Source organism: Bufo gargarizans, chromosome 1 (assembly GCF_014858855.1).
Source record: "Bufo gargarizans isolate SCDJY-AF-19 chromosome 1, ASM1485885v1, whole genome shotgun sequence".
Lineage (NCBI taxonomy): Eukaryota > Metazoa > Chordata > Amphibia > Anura > Bufonidae > Bufo > Bufo gargarizans.
In genome coordinates, this window is record NC_058080.1 from 285,093,489 (window position 1) to 285,106,738 (window position 13,250).

Below are 13,250 nucleotides of genomic sequence, written 5' to 3' on the forward strand. Positions count from 1 at the left end.
GGCCAACCCATTTAATGATAATAAGATGTGTGTAGACAACAAGAGGTTTACACCCTCCCATTGCTTGAGATGGTCAGATGCTTTGGTTATAAGATGAAGATAAGTTCTTCTACATAAACTGATTCATGCGGAAACAGGTTATGTCTGTCCAAAGTTTTTATGGTTTCTTCCCTTTGAAACAGCAGTTGATTTCTGAAATGAAAAATCATTACTGAAACTGAATTCCTTTTCATTTCTGCTGGAGCACTTCCCCTTACGTCACGGTTTCTTCTTAGCAAGACCTGCCTCGTTGAGGATTGGCTGGCCGCTGAGCAGTAATTTGAACTGCCTTTTGTACTGTGCTGCTACTGATTTCATGCTGAAGGTGTTCTGCTGTTAGACACCTGTACCTGGCGTGCGCTTTGTTGTGCCTCGTCACTGGTAGCTGTTTGATTTCTGGTCCAGTGTTTGGTTTCTCATGCTTGCGTGGAGGTTGCCAGTCTACCGTGGTGCTGGAAGTTCATTTTACAGAGGATGGAAGCTCAAAAAGAGCTGGTGACGAGATTCTCTTCCTGAGGTAAAAGCTCTTTAAATATGATACTTGTAAGACTTTATGAAAAATGCTGTGCTGCTAATCTGCGTCTCTTCTGCCTCACGATGAAGAGTTTTAGATCTTTATCTTCTGTTTTATCTAAATAGAACAATGGATTATCGCTAGTCTACAGATATATGAGATGATAGATATTAGATAGACTGATAGAGAGACAGACAGAAATAGATAAATATCATAGATGTAATATGTTATGACTGAGCTGACGGTATTTTTTGCTGTGTCTACACTAAAAAGGATCAGTCACAGGTGGCACAATATCCCCTGTGACTTGGGAGCTGCTGCCATGGATAACGGCCACCTCTGGTAAATAAGACCTCCACACCTTTTTGAAGGCACCTTACTGGGCAGACAAATGGTTACTGGTTTTTGCATACTGAAAAGCTCCAGAGCTTCAATTTCTCAGGACCACTCTCCATCATAATAGATGTCATAGATATAGAATGAATAAACTAGCCAGTATGGCCATACAGCCATCTTTGTTTAATGTGTCAGCTCTGTGATGAATGTTGTGAGGTGTTGTCTTATGATATTCAATATTAAACAATGCTCCTACTAGTTACACATAACTATCAAAGGCATGTTTGTTTTATTAAAGGCTGATTCAGGTGCTCTGGTTTCCAACACATATTTTGTATTTGGCTAGGTGCCGTAGCATTGCTATGTATTGCCTACTTTTCCCTTATCCAAGGAGTGCCTGTTTCACTAATCACTGTTAACCCTGTAATTGCCCTGGATTTGGACCCTCCCTTGTAACTTTTTGATGAGCTTGATCGTATTCTGTTTATGAATGTGTGTTTCCGTCTTCACATTTTATAAATCACTTTTTACGTATATTGTCCCTCTTTGTGATTTTCAAAAGTTGGGAGTTATGACAGTGTATTCTCTGCAAGAACTGCTGTACGAATGGCTTGCTAATGGAGAACTATCCCTATCTGCCAGCATATAATTAGAGTTATCTCAAGCAGCAAGCCCAGTGCAAGTATTTCCTGCAATTGCAGTAATTAATTTAATGAGCAAGCTAGTAAATATTAAAAATAGTTAACACGGTATGAATAGATATGGATTTATACAATATATATTGAATATATACATATATATAATTATTGATTATCATAATCACAACCATCTCTTCTTCCATGACACAAAAAAGGAAGATCTGCAGCTCTACAATGTGAATAGTGTCCAACAAAAACACCTTTATACAATAATGCTACTGGCACAAAGTTTCAGTCTTATCTCAGGATCTTTTATAAGCAATGTAATACTGACAACTCCATACATTATCAAGTGCTCATTAACTCATACATACCATAAATACATAAAATACATGCATAAATTGATTATATAAAAAATGCTACAGTATATTCACTATATCGTACCCTTATCACAATTAATATAGTTCCCATATTCATAATATAGTATATATTTTATCTCATCTTCATCATTGACAATTATTTAAATATCCAAAGGGCGGAGATATGACGCTATTCACCAATCGACTAGTAGAAGCCGTAATGAATAAGTCACATGTATTCCGGCATTTTCAAAAATAAACGACACACTTCTGCGCATTCTTCCGTGCTTCTATACACACCATCATATGATTGCTCACACTGGCACATGAGCCCAAATCCCGGAAGCACATCGCTAGATTTACTGAACTGTCATCGGCATGCATACACTTAGAGCACATAAGGGTGTATTTACGCAACCGTATGTATTTTGCGGTCTGAAAAACGCGGATTCACAAAAAATATGGATGATGTCTGTGTGACGTTTGTGACAATTGTCACCCATTGTGACAATGTCTATGTTTTGCAGACAAGAATAGGACATGTTCTATCTTTTTTTGCAGGGCTGCAGAACACAGGACAAGGTGTGTGGTCCACATTTTTTTTTTTATGAATGGGTTCGCATCGAATCCCTAAAAAAATAAAAAATATATGGATCGGGTGAGGACCAAAAATACAGTTATGTGAATATGGTCCAATACATCCATCTTAAAGTGAAAGACTCAATTAGATAATAATAGCCAGATAACTATATACTCATGTATGACTATATCACAGGATGTCAAATAAGAGATTATTCCAATCCTATCCAAATACATCCATAGAAGTAAATTGATAGAATAATATTGATGGACATGATCCTGGTCAGGGTTCCCGATTGAAACATAGGACCCCAGCGCTGCAAGTCACCAGTGCTAACCAGGGAGCCACCATTCATTGTTGATTTTCATAAACACATTGATAGATAAGGATGGTCATAGACTACAAAAGCTTTTTAGCCATAGGCACTTTCCACCTATTGTCTGTAGCTGATTCCAGCAATTGTTATGACTAGTAGGTGTCATTCAGATTTCCATGCCCATGATGACATCTGTGACAAGATGGTCAGTGGTTCCTCAGTGAAAAATGTCCATGAAGAATCCTTGTTTGGTCTGCCTGTCATCTGTATTCCACATATACTTTTCAACTGAAAATGAATTTCCAAAGCCTCTCCTACTAATGGTCTGTGAAACACTGACAGAACACAGATGTCATCTGTGTTGTCAGGGGCAGACTGGCAACTAAAAGTGGTCCTGGAAAAAAAGAGTATAAGTGGCCCATCCAAATTGACAGAAGGTGGGAGCAACACAAGTAGACGGGCTCAGCCATACCATATGCAGTGCAGGCCACAGGCCTCTTCCAGCCTGGATCCTGAGATGACTGGGTTCCTGTGCCATTTATACACTGCTTCATAGGCTTGAAGTCTAGTGGCCTGCTTCCTATGAGGTTGAACGACGGGAAAGGAAGCCATAGGCTCCTGTGCCATCATAGTATTAAACTGTATCACCATCCTGCCAGTGGTGATACAGTTGAAAGCAGTAGGGCATCTCTGGTATCCGGATGGGTACGTAAATACCTGATTATCCTATTTGTAAATTAATGTTAAGGCTGTTAGATCGTAACATACCTGATGGCCTGAAGAGGTCTTAGTCCCTGTAGAGTCTATGGCCAGTCTGCCCCTGCATATTGTGTCAGTGTTTTTTCATGGACCAATAGACTTCAATGGGCATATTTGGTCCACATCACAGACTAACTTTTTAGCCTTTTCTTTCTGAAAAGTGGTTGGGACATAGGCGGGAGAATGTGGGCCATGGACCTCTTGTTGCTCATTATGTTAGATATCTACTTCAGCTCCTGGCCAGAGTAGATTTCATTTCTGATGCACGGAGAGTGGAATATGCAACAATATTATTATTATTGTACCTCTTAATAAATGTGTCTCATCTTCCGCTAGCACAGGGCAAATTAAGACTGATGTATACAATGTCAGTTTTAATAAATCCCCCCTATATCTTAATCTCTGTCCCCCTATCAGGGCCATGTTTATGATAATTGAAGCCACATCCCCTCATAATAATAAACTGTACTCCTCATAATTGGACCAGCCATTGACAACTCCAAAATGTGCAATATTTTGCTTCATGGCTCTGTGATAACAAGGTCCTGGGCTCAGCTACAGTGATCTTGGAAAATTATTTAAAAGGTTGCAACAAATATTATTTTAGATGTAAACTATTCTAAAGGAGAATATTTCCCCAATGCTAATAGTAGCAAGCTAATCTGTGCAATAGCAAAGAACGTGTTCTATGTAAAACATGATTTCTTTTGATGGCTTGGCTAAATAAAATGAATAAACTAACCTTGCCCAACCTGCTTATAAAGGTATCAACCAGTTAACTCGACTAGTAGTCTCTCTCTGCCAGAAAGTGAGGTTATTGAGCTCAGTTTTGCCAAGCTGAATTTTTTTATTTTTCTGGACAAATTATCAGAATCACAGACAGACAGCAGTTTTTATCTGTAAATTGGAAAACCATAATAAATTATAAAGATTACAAGTAATACATTTCTGTAGCTGAGTATACTGATAAGAACATATTGCCAGCAGGGACCTGGTCACTTACCACCAGCCTCAAAAAAATCATGGACACTGGATAAAAGTCCCCTAGGGTCCATTCACACGTCCGCAAAATCGGTCCGCATCGGTTCCGCAATTTTGCAGAACAGGTGCGGACCCATTTATTTTCAATGGGGCTGGACTGTGCTGTCCGCAATGTGCTGCAATTGGGGACAACAAAAGGCATTTTCTATGAGAGTGCAGGCGATGTGTGGTGCGCAAAATGCAGAACGCACATACGAACGTGTGAATGGACCCTTATTTATACACAATTCTTGAAATTTCTGCCCGATTGGCAATCCTGGTTGTGCTGCTTTATATATACATGCTGCTGCTCCACTTTTGTAGTATTTGTACTAATAGGTTTATAGGAGTTTTCTGTGAATTACCGGTAAATATGGATAACCTATCTTTAGGATTGGTCATCAATATCAGATTGGTTGGGGTCCAGGGGAGTGATGCAGCCTCTTCATAGTATACCAGAACACAGCGCCTTGCATTGTATAGCAACAGTGCTTGGTATAGCAGCTGTGCTCAGTGTAGACATCACAAGCCAAAGACAAGGCCCCTTCCAACACCTGATTGATGGTGGTGCCAAGAGTTGGACCCCAACCATTCGATATTTAATGACCTATCCTGAGCATGGGTCATCAATATTTAAGTCCCATACAACCCTTTTAACAATATATTGTTACTGTAGTTTATTTCACATAAGCCATATTTGCATATTCATTACCTAAGGCCTCTTTCACACTTGCGTTGTCCGGATCCGGCGTGTACTCCACTTGCCGGAATTACACGCCGGATCCGGAAAAACGCAAGTGAACTGAAAGCATTTGAAGACGGATCCGTCTTCAAAATGCTTTCAGTGTTACTATGGCAGCCAGGACGCTATTAAAGTCCTGGTTGCCATAGTAGTAGTAGGGAGCGGGGGAGCGGGGGAGCAGTATACTTACAGTCCGTGCGGCTCCCGGGGCGCTCCAGAATGACGTCAGAGCGCCCCATGCGCATGGATGACGTGCCATGCGATCACGTTATCCATGCGCTTGGGGCGCCCTGACGTCACTCTGAAGCGCCCCGGGAGCCGCACGGACGGTAAGTATACTGCTCCCCCGCTCCCCACTACACTTTACCATGGCTGCCAGGACTTTAGCGTCCTGGCAGCCATGGTAACCATTCAGAAAAATCTAAACGTCGGATCCGGCAATGCGCCGAAACGACGTTTAGCTTAAGGCCGGATCCGGATCAATGCCTTTCAATGGGCATTAATTCCGGATCCGGCCTTGCTGCAAGTCTTCAGGATTTTTGGCCGGAGCAAAAAGCGCAGCATGCTCTGGTATTTTCTCCGGCCAAAAAACGTTCCGTTCCGGAACTGAAGACATCCTGATGCATCCTGAATGGATTTCACTCCATTCAGAATGCATTAGGATAAAACAGTTTAGGATTCTTCCGGCATAGAGCCCCGACGACGGAACTCTATGCCGGAAGACAAGAACGCAGGTGTGAAAGAGCCCTAAGATGACATGGTCCACGTAAGCACTTCTACCTTGCATTTTAAAGGGAATGTGTCATCAGCAAATGTCCTATCATGTAACTCATGTTTTCATGTTGAACATATTTTTTAAAAAAAATTCTGGTGATAGTTTAATTTTCCATGTTACTGTCTTATTTTTTGTTAAATACCCATACAGGTAATTGTCACTAGGTCTCATAATATGTTGAGAGTTCCTGTTCTGTACACATACCTTTTTAAGAGCCAGTGCATTAAAACTGGAAGGATTACAATGACAGATATAACACAGAATCCACCATTCTCAAAAGGTGATGTCACAGCCTATCTACTCCCTCTGGACCTCCGAACAAGTCACAGAGCATGCCAAGAAAACTCTCCAATAGAAATTATTAAAGTCCCCTCTAAACTATCCGTGGATCATGTGGCTGCTCTCAAAGAATAGGAACATTGACATTTTTTAAATGTAGTGGCCAGTGTGAAGAACATTTTCGGATTGTCTTTTTTAAATATAGATAGAAAATTTTAAACAAAGTGACAAAAAAACTTGATTTAACACCTTAAGGACGAGGCCAATTTTCTTTTTTACCTCCTCGCATTCCAGGACCCAAGTGTTTACTTTTTTTGTCCACACAGCATTTCACACAGGCTTAGAGGACAAAGGTGTACACCATTTAATTTAGCATATTTTCTACTGAAAAATTAGAAGAGAAAAAATTAGTGAGGTAAAAAAAAAAATGCATTTCCAGCATGTTTTTTCAGGTTTAGTATTTTTTAGCTTTCGCTATACACTAAATATGACATGACAAAGATTATTCCGCAAGTACGATTATTTTTTGGGAGGGACAAAATGACCAAAAACTGTGAATTGGGAATTCTTTTTTTACAGTTACAGAATTCACTGTGCAAGAAAAATATCTTTGTATTTTAATAGATCAGATATTTTTGCATGCAGGGATACCTATTATCTTAGGCCATGCCTCAGGCTCAGCTTTGCAGGCAGTTCGCTATGACAACAAGCCTGGGAGACTTTACGGGGCCCAAGGCTGTCATAGCAGCTGATTGCAGCCCCATAATCTCCTCCCTCATGCACATGATCATATGTATTTTGCAGTCCAAAACACGGATCCACAAAAAATACAGATGGCATCCATGTGCATTCCATATTTTGCAGAACGGAACAGCTGGCCCCTAATAGAAAGGTCCTATCCTTGTCCGTAATGCAGACAATATTAAGACATGTTCTGTCTCTTTGTGGAATAGACATACGGAAACGGAATGCACACGGAGTAACTACTGGGTTTTTTTGTGGCCCCCTTGAAATGAATAATTCCGCATACGGTCTACAAAAAAAAACTTAATGGAAACAGAAAGAAAATATGTTTGTGTGCATGAACTGTTCTGATGCCATAGACAATTTTGACCACAGTATCTGAGGGGTTAAATGACCGGTCAGGGGCGTCTTTAATATTGATTGGACCCTGAGCAAGAATTTACTTGGGCCCCCTGGATCCCACATGCCCACACCCTAGCATGCAATCCCTCCCTCCACCACAACACACACACACAAAAAAAAATCCACACACCTAGTAGAGTAGTAAACTTTATTAATGATGAGTGGCTACTAAAGGTGTTCCTTGGCAGTAATGTAAATACTGCCTTTTTTCGGAAAAGGTAGTATTTACATGAAAAATCTTGCAGAGAAATAATATAGACACCAGAACTACTACGTTTAGCTGTTGTGGTTTGTCCCTTAATATATAGAGAAAAAAAAAAGAATCAGCACAAAAGTATCAAATAAAATGGCTGTATCATTATTCAAAAAATAAAAAAAGCACAACTTCTGACACAAATATATAGTATTTTGCAGATAACTTCTTTTTTTTACATTGTGCAGATAGTACTGTACTACTAAACCCTCCTTCCACCCCTACATACAGGGTAATGCAGCACCACATACCTCTTACATCCAGTGACGTCTCTTTGATGTAGATGTTCTCTTTCCTCATCTTCTCCTTTCAGACCTTAAGACCAGACCACCATTTTTCAGCCATTTCTTGTCTCTGCAGTTTGACAAACTAAATCTTAGTTTACTACTTTTCCATCATCCTCTCATCTTCTGGACAAATCATCCTACCACTCCCAATACTGTGCCGCTGTGCTTCCCAATGCTATACTGCAGAAACAAATAAACCCCTGATAATAGTAGTACCATGCAGATAGTGCCCTTCAACAGGGCCGTCTTTAACGTGGGGCAAAAGGGACAACTGCCCCGGGCGGTGTGGCTCCAAGGGGGCCCAAGGCAACTGTCTCTTGAGCTCCGCTGACTACTGGAGGACATTTCATGGGTCCATACTTTATTAACTAAGTAGCAGGACATGTAGGACATACATGGGGGATGTCCCTGCACTTACTATTATTTATGGGTGCAGCTCCGTTGCGCCACTGTGGCCCCCGTTACATTCTCTGGCGCTGTATGCTAAGTAACAGCATTGGAACACCAGGGAGGAGACATCAGCTTTTCTCTGTGGGCGTTCCTTCTCCTTTCTTCAGCCAGGGAGAAGAAACACCCAGGGAGAAAAGCTGATGTCTCCTCCCTGGTGTTCCGATGCTGTTACCTACCCCGCCACAGCACTTCGATACAGGACGGCGATACAGATGACTATGAAGATGAGCGCTTCCACAATGGAAGCGCTCATCTCCCTGTGCCCTGCCGCCGCCCCCCACATCACCAGTGGCCAGCGGAGCTCAAGAGGCAGCTGCCTTGGGCCCCCCATGAGCAACTGGGCCCGAGGCAGCTGCCCCTTTTGCCCAGCGTTAAAGACGGCCCTGATCCGAGTTATATTTGATGTCGGTCATTGCACCCAGGTGCCAGCTGTAATACACAGCCAGCACCCGTTGTGTATGGAGCTGGACCAGCTGATGACCCCACCCCATGAAGCTCTCCTGCCTCGATGACGTACTAAAACATCAGGAGAAATTAAAGGTTAAACAATAGGTCACTTTCTGATGACACATTTCCTTGAAATAAACTTCCAAGAGTCTATTTGTTTCACAGGTGCACCCACAGAGTTGAAATTGTTTGGTCATCTCGGAAGAAAAGAAATGCCCTCCCTCCTACATTTGCTGGCAGATACCTTTTAATATTTGAATTTCCTGCAGTAAAATGTCCTGCTGCTAAATATCGACACATCATTAGTACAATGATATAGGCATGTAGGGGGAGATTTAGCAAACTGATGTAAAGGAAAACTGGCTTAGTTGCCCGTAGCAACCAATCAGATTCCACCTTTAATTTTTCAGAGCTCCTTTTGAAAATAAAAGGTGAAATCTTATTGGTTGCTATGGGCAACTAAGCCAGTTTTCCTTTACACCAGTTTTGATAAATCTCCCTTGTAATCTGTATAAATGCAGAAGTCAACAGCGCTCTTGTGGCAGTCATCGCTGAAATTGGAATGCAAAGACAGCATTTGTACCTGGGGTTTAAGCTTTAGGGGTCTCAAAGGCTCATTTGCTCAGCAGTATTATAAATGGCACATGGTAAGTGGAGGGCCCATGCTCAAGGACTAGGCCTGTGCCTGTTTGGTAGACCCCTAGTAAAGAAGGGTTTAGATAAAAATAAAAATAAAAAATTAATACATTAGACTTAAGTTTTTCCATTATATCTACTGGACCAGAGGTAGATACTTAAAAGGCACAATATGGGATGTAATATTCAAGTCTGTAATTACCCCACAATGGATATTTCTACCCAAGATGTGTTTTATTGAGGAGGATCTTTTATAGCCCAGGACAGTTTTAAAATAGCATAACTGAACAATAAAAGCATAACTTTGACCACAGTGTGATATTATAGCCAGCAATCATCTGATTCTAGGGTTTCACTTCATTAAAAATCCAACCATTTCAATATAAACTTGTCTGTCTAATGTGCGGGATCACAGAAAGGTTAATCGAATAGTCCAACAATTCAGTTATCGTCAATTACAGTAAATGCAATTTAACAGCCTCAATACCTACACATTATTGGATATCCCTTAGGCTGCAACTACAAGTGAATACAGTATTTGGTTACTTAAAGGGAGTCTGTCACAACATTTTGACATTTTAGACCGCTTACATAGCACTGTTGCATAACTGTAGATGATTCAAATGGTACCTTTGTTGTGTTCTTGTGACGTTCACCTGAGGCAAAAACTGACTTTTATTCGTATGTAAGTGAGGGCTCGCAAGTGCCCATGGGCGGCGTTCACTTTGTTAGAGCCCAGGCTGCTCTGCCTCTTTTGCTCATATCCCCACCCCAGCCTCTGCCTCTCCCCACTCTTCTCTTACGTTGCGTCCTCCTTCTCTACCAGCGAGATCCCGCTCCTGCCCTCTCCCTCGCTGGGCTGGGGCATGCGCACTGCAATGCCCATTGTGGCATCATGGCATCACTGTAGCTACTGCGCATGTCCCGGCCAACGGCGCGAAACCAGCGTCAAGGAGGCGGACCAGAGGCGCAGTAGCCTTAGTGATGCCGTGCCCACAATGGGCATCGTAGTGCGCTTGCCCCGGCCCAGCGAGTGAGAGCGCAGGCGCGGGATCTCACTGGGAGAGAAGGAGGACGCAAGAGAAGTGTGGGCAGAGGCAGAGGCTGGGGCGGGGATAAGAGCAAAAGAGGCAGAGCAGCCGGGGCTCTAACGAAGTGAATGCCGCCCCTGGGCATTTGCAAGCCCTCATTTACATACGAATAAAAGTCAGTTTTTGCCTCGGATGAACTTCACAAGAACACAACAAAGGTACCATTTGAATCATCTACAGTTATGCAACAGTGCTATGTAAGCGGTCTATAATGTTAAAATGTGGTGACAGACTCCCTTTAATCTAAAGAGACAGAAAAATTGTACTTTCTCGAAACCATATTTTATTACTTGAAGTGCTTAAAGGGGTTTTCTGGGATTTTAATATTGATGGACCCTTTAAGGGTGCAAGTTAGGCAGCTATACCCATAAGATAAGCTTCGACTGAACATTCATTTGACCAACAGCTATCATGCCCAGTTAGAGATGAGCAAATCAATTGTAAAGGAATCAAATTCATCTTGAATATTCAAAAAAATCATATTCTAGCCTTATCCAAATCTTTTGCGATTTGATTCGGACAGATCTCTAAAAAAAAATCTGTGCAGAGGAAATCTGGTGACAGAGTAATCCTGTACCATTTAGATGGTGGGATACTGCTTGCTCGGAAGTTTTGAGGCAGAATTAAAGTGGAATAATAAAAGTACTGGTAGTTTGTTGGCACCAAACAGAAAGTTGGGCTTATGCCTATGCTACTGAGAGGAGGTTTCCCCATAGATACTTCTTTGATCAGAGTGGCTCTAACAAGTCTCTGAGTACCAAGATAGTTTAGCAGCATGAAAACTGCCTAAGTCTGGTTGTGGTGAGTCTACCGAGAGAATGTCTTCACAGAATCTACTGAGGGGACACACCACTGAATAATATTTGTTGCCTGAGTGGGCTACGTTGTTTTTTTATATCATGTGGTTTTTTTTCCGCTTGCTTTTTAAAAACTGCAGTGAGGAAAGAAATTACGTTCAATCTTGCCAAAACTCTCATTTGCAATGGGTAGGATAAAAAAATCCTCAAAAACCAAGCAGAAATGTGAAGTCACCCTAATGGAATTTAGAGGACAAGCTTGTTGGGTTTACAACTTCCAAAAGTGTGTTGTAGTTGGAAAAGAAATTAAGAAAATATTTATGTGTCACAAAAGCCATTGGATTACTTCAATAATAATATTTTGCTGTTGGAGATTTTGTAAGCTTCTTTCATCCTATAAGACAGCAATTTGTAATATATAATAATTATGTATAAAGGGATTCTGTCATGAGAAATTGGTCCTATAAGCTAAACATATGGCGATGTCCCTTGTAAAACAGTGAAGCCTAAAGTGAGTTTATTAAATGCCCCTCTATATTCTGGCTCTATATTCATAAAAAAGACGTTTATATCACCTGCCAATCACTTCGAAATGTGTCCAAGGGGACGTCTCATAGTGAAAGGTGCCCGGCTGCATCCATCTCGTTTAGGTGCCCAGCGCCGCCTTCAATGCTGAAATCGCCGTGCTCCCTTTCTTTTGATCCGCCTACCTCAGTTCAACGCCGCCTCTCGTACGTCCGCTCGATTCAGCCAGATCCCGCGCGTGCACACTAGGTATAACCTGATGCGCCCGTGGGGACTACTGGCAGCGGCCTCGTTTAGCGAAGTGCGCATGCGCCGGCCGGCGCACTTCGCTCGAACCTCCACTGACTGCCCTATTACAGCCTTCGCTAAACGAGGCCGCTGCCAGTAGTCTCCACGGGCGCATCAGGTTATACCTAGTAGGATCTGGCTGAATCGAGCAGACGTACGAGAGGCGGCGTTGAACTGAGGTAGGCGGATCGAAAGAAAGGGAGGATGGCAATTTCAGCATTGAAGGCGGCGCTGGGCACCTAAACGAGATGGATGCAGCCGGGCACCTTTCACTATGAGACGTCCCCTTGGACACATTTCGAAGAAATATAGAGCCACAGGGGCATTTAATAAACTCACTTTAGGATTCTGTGTTTTACAAGGGACATCGCCATATGTTTAGCTTATAGGACCAATTTCTCATGACAGAATCCCTTTAACCTTTATAATCTATCTATCTATCTATCTAAAGAAACAAAAATGACCAGCACTTCCAATGCCAGGTGCAATGTCCTTAAGAATTTACGGATAGAAAATCCATAGTTACCAAAAATGATTGAAACAAGGCAGCACTCCGGTCTTTTAAGTGAAAAAAAGTAATCCTTTATTACACCAATATGCATATTGGTTTAATAAAGGATGACTTTTTTCACTTTAAAGACCGGAGTGCTGCCTTGTTTCAATCATTTTTGGTATCTATCTATCTATGATCTATCTATCTATCTATCTATCTATCATCTGTCTATCTATCGGTCTCTATCTTTAGCTCGTTTTTCATTATTATTTTTTATTTTCATTATGTTATTTCTTGTTGTACAAGAGATTTGAGCTATATGTACATATAACTTTCATGTTACCTGTTACTATGAACATCAGCTGTCACTTTTTAATACGAAAATCTGCTATATGCTGAGATAGATTATCCTAAATTTTTATGTCGCTTTTTATGACTGCTTAGTTAAGTAAAGGGACCAGACAGTAACATTTGCAGAGA

At 41.6% G+C, this 13,250-nt stretch overlaps 1 protein-coding gene across 3 annotated transcripts in view; it reads left to right on the forward strand.

Moving 5' to 3' along the window:
- SHROOM3 (shroom family member 3) overlaps positions 1-13,250 on the forward strand; it is a 433,756-nt gene that overhangs the window by 228,277 nt on the left and 192,229 nt on the right. The window contains exon 1 of one of the 3 annotated variants that reach the window (XM_044304381.1): positions 379-556. The exons of the other annotated variants lie outside the window; for them this stretch is intronic. The gene's annotated coding sequence lies outside the window, so the exon portion shown is untranslated. Of the gene's footprint in view, positions 1-378; positions 557-13,250 lie in introns of those variants that run through there. 3 annotated transcript variants of the gene reach the window in all.